Below are 3,842 nucleotides of genomic sequence, written 5' to 3'. Positions count from 1 at the left end.
GCATACCGGGGGATATGGCACTCTTGCCTTCATTCTTTGAGCCCAAAGAAATGGTGGATGCAAGTAAGATATTAAATTCAAGGAAACTGTACATCATAGCTGGGAGAATTCAGTAAATACTACACAGATCAGCTAATCCTTCTTTTATTGCTAACTTCAGTTACCTCTTTGCATACACGTACAGTGCACTTTTACTTTTAAGCATCATATTTTCCTGTAAAGGATTGAAGTGGCTTTGAGTACTACCTGGCAACAACACTCTTGCCTCTTCTAATAGTTCCAGCATTGCTTTCCAGGACTGTGGCTCAGCTACAGCACTGAGAAAGAGCCCCATGGCAGGAAGGCTGCAGAGTCCTGCCATGTCAGAAGGAGAAGGGAGGTCAGTGGGCAACGCTTACTCACAGGGAGTGTGCTCTCACTGCAGCATCAGACCTGCCTCTTTCCTTCTCTTGACCTGCACAGATCAGGAACAGTCCTTGGGCACTGTACCTGGGATGTTGCAGATGGAGCCACATGCCTGTAAAACAGTGAGTGTCTGCAGATGCAAAAGAGTTACATGGAAATCACATCACTTCCTCATCCTCATCTTCTGCTCAGGTTCTAATTGAGAAGAGGCTGCCACTGCTTCCCAAACAAATGAAAACCGCACAAAACAAAACTTGGGGTTAGAACTCCCTCTTTGACTTTGGTTCAACACTGTCAGTTGGAAAACTTCCATCCAGAGGTGGGTGTGAACCTCTGGCTTTTTAAGTTGGTGTGAATGTACTGCTGCTGCCCTTGCTTTTCAGAAAACTTCATAAATTGTTTAAAGAAGAGAAAGAAAGAAGTTTCCCAAGAAAAGTGTAAATATTCACAGTGCTGCTCAGCAGAAATATGCTATGGCCTTTATCCACAGGGAAGGCAGAGGAAATTGGGACTTCACCTTTCGGACCTCTTGAAGGAAAAAAATGTGTCCAACCCATATAACTGTATTTTGGAGTCAGCCTTCAACAAAGTTCCTAGAAAAAGAGAGATGAGGGCTCCCTTCCCCATCCTCCTGAGAACAAGTTTTGACTCAGAACAGGAAAAAATTTATATATTATTATGTCACCTTTGTATGACAGAAAACTATTTTGATTTTTTGAACTTCCTTCTTGGAGGCATATAGATACGCCAGCCTCTTAAAAAAGCCTAGCAGTGAGTTTTCCAAGTCCATGCATCATAGTCAGTTCACAGTCAGTACACATTTCTGCTAGTGGAGCTGTAGCAGCATCTTAAAATCTAGATGCTAAGCAGACACCTGTGTTCAATCAGGCATCTTGACCATGCTGCTTCCTATTAAGGTGTAACCATGCTGGCAAACTGAGCAATTTTGTTATGGGACCAGGAAGCAGAACAGCCAAGAGGCATACATTTGTCCTGAGCAGGGGCACTGAAGCAAGCCAGGTGGAGGGCTGTTTGGATGAGGAGGAGATGCCCCCCTGACGTGAGAGGGAAGATCCCAAATTCTCTGTTTTCTACAGTAAGGCAGTACAGGGCCGGTGCTGTTGGGGCAAGGGGAAGGATGGAGAAATGAGAAGGGGAGCAAGAGATGTTCAATGTGACAGAGGTTGACTTGGAGTTGTCCCGAAGACTGTCAGGGGAAGATATGTTCATGCCAATGCTAGTGTGGTATCGAGGCAGTTTTGATTTCTGAGGAGTTCAGTGCACTGGGTCCTTTCCAAGGCCTTGGGATGGGGTTGTGCTAACAATGTGCATTTGTTGGCATAAAGCAAGATGTATGCCCAGTCTTTTCCTGAAGGTATCCTATGTAATTTGGGAGCAGAGCAAGTTTTACTCTGAGTTGCCAGCAACCTGTTTACTCATGTAAATAAGGTAAAATTTGAAAAGATCAATCAGCCTTTTATGACTGAAATGTCCCTCAGTATTTAATAATATGCAACCATGGGTGCTCTAAAAGGACATCAGAATTACAGGTATGTGTTTTGGAGCCTGCTCTCTGTTAATAAAGATGTCATTTGCTTCCTGACTTGCCCTTAAACTTCAGAATTGCCAATAAAGGTTGTGGAAAAGCCACAAAACTCAGGATTTTTGCTAAAAATAGAATCCTTTCATCTTTTCCCAATAAGGATGTCTAAAAAAAGCCATTGGCAAAGCTTAAAGCTGAATGTCTGTGTCACAAGAGTGATGGCACCACAAACGACCAATAATAATCCTAGCAAATAAGGGATGATAATAACACTTTCTATGCATTTCTTTCTGCTTTCCCTTTGTAGGCTGATGTCATCATTACGAATTGTCAGTTCCTGGGATCACAGCTAACGCTCTGGTGGTTTTGTTAGAAAGATAATTCATGTAGTGGCAGCAGCTAATTGTTCTTTGGATTTGTCTTTCATTGTAGAATTTTATGAATAAGTTTGTAAGTGAATTTGAACCCTATTTGATTCACTTGGGTTTGTCCCTCTTGCTGCTAGCTTTATTCCCAGGTTAAACCATCTGTCTAATAAAAAGTACCTGTTTCCAGAATTAGCTAAGGGGCACTAAGAAAAGCATTTGTCACTAAAAGAGAGAAGTAAAAGTACGGTATTGGCAACCTTAGGTTTCAGAAATGCTTTCACTGTATTATCGTCAGCTTTTCCAAAAGCTGCAGTAGCCTCTGGTGACCTGTCTGCAAACACTTCCATTACAAAGAATAATAAGTGAGGCCATCCTTTGTCAGTTCTCTTTCAACATGCTCTTAGGAAAATAGCAGAATGTCTCATCAGACAAATGAAAAGCAAGGAGAAGTATAAAGGAATGTTACCAATAGGCAATAATGTAATTGCTGAATGAGGATGATACTGCTTATAATTCTGCTTTTCCTGCAGTTGTCTTCAATCCCAGCAGCCTCGTTTCCAGCAGGATCAACTCCCTGCACTATTCAACAGTTTTCCCTTTAGTATATGAGGTAATTTACCATTTCAGTTGGCCTTGCAGTGACTGAAATATTTAGGGGATTTGTGCAGTGACAGAAATAGATAAGATGTTTGAGGCAAACGGCTTAGTTCTGTTTTGGAAAATCTCCATGGGATTTAAGAGGATGCACTGATGTAATACAATTGGTGGTTTTATTAAAATTCTTTCTGTATAACATCTATGGTAAAAGTATTTCTTAATAACATCTATGGTAAAAGTTAATCTATTCCCATTACAAAGTCTTCCCTATCTCCTACCACCCCCCTGCATAATATCCTTCCTGAATGAGTCAGAAACCTGTCTAGAGATGTAAATAATACCGCAACAACAAATACAGAAATATTTCTAAAATTTATTTATTGTCTTTATAGTTCTTTATAGATGTGAAAATCACCAACAAACAGATCCTCCAGCGTAAGCTAAAGCTTCAGGCAGTTTTAAGTCATTGTTTAAAAAAAATGTCAGAAGTAGCAGATTATCTGTTTGTTTATATACTATTTCTAGCTTGCTTAATCACAGTTCACAAACAAAAGTAAGAGTACTGACAGTCAATGTAGCACTGCGTAAAAGCACATCTATATCTATGTGCTTGGTAAATGCAAGTAAAAATGAAGACGCATGCATTCACTGATATGGAACTAGATGAACTAGATTGTGCACACACACTGGTAAAAGATTATTATTAATGATGCACTCAAAAAAATAAGAAATAGCAAAAACCCAACGTTGCTGGGGCAACCTTAATTTGGCTTCCCTGTGTCTTTGCTGCTACTGAAGCTGTTTGGAAATTTTTCTATGCAATGCTTTTGTCACAAAACACCAAACTATCAATATCAAGACACTCCTGTGCACCTTCTGGTTTTGGGAAACCTTTTCTCTAAGCCCCGACTGGAATTTTTATGATGAGA

At 40.4% G+C, this 3,842-nt stretch overlaps 1 long non-coding RNA gene across 1 annotated transcript; it reads left to right on the top strand.

The window, feature by feature from the left end:
• The first annotated feature begins 254 nt into the window (after window positions 1–254).
• On the top strand, window positions 255–3,106 carry LOC133220499 (uncharacterized). The gene is made up of 3 exons (XR_009727749.1): window positions 255–527; window positions 598–724; window positions 2,256–3,106. It is a non-coding gene; the product is annotated as an uncharacterized LOC133220499 (long non-coding RNA).
• The last annotated feature ends 736 nt before the right edge of the window (window positions 3,107–3,842 follow it).

The sequence above is a fragment of the Neopsephotus bourkii genome, unplaced genomic scaffold (genome assembly GCF_033783945.1).
Source record: "Neopsephotus bourkii isolate Nb327-2 ecotype Australia unplaced genomic scaffold, CSIRO-AGI_Nbou_v1 NB_1441, whole genome shotgun sequence".
In the NCBI taxonomy this organism is placed as follows: Eukaryota; Metazoa; Chordata; class Aves; order Psittaciformes; family Psittacidae; genus Neopsephotus; species Neopsephotus bourkii.
Note: the sequence above shows the minus strand (reverse complement) of the source record. Positions and strands in the feature narration are given on the sequence as shown.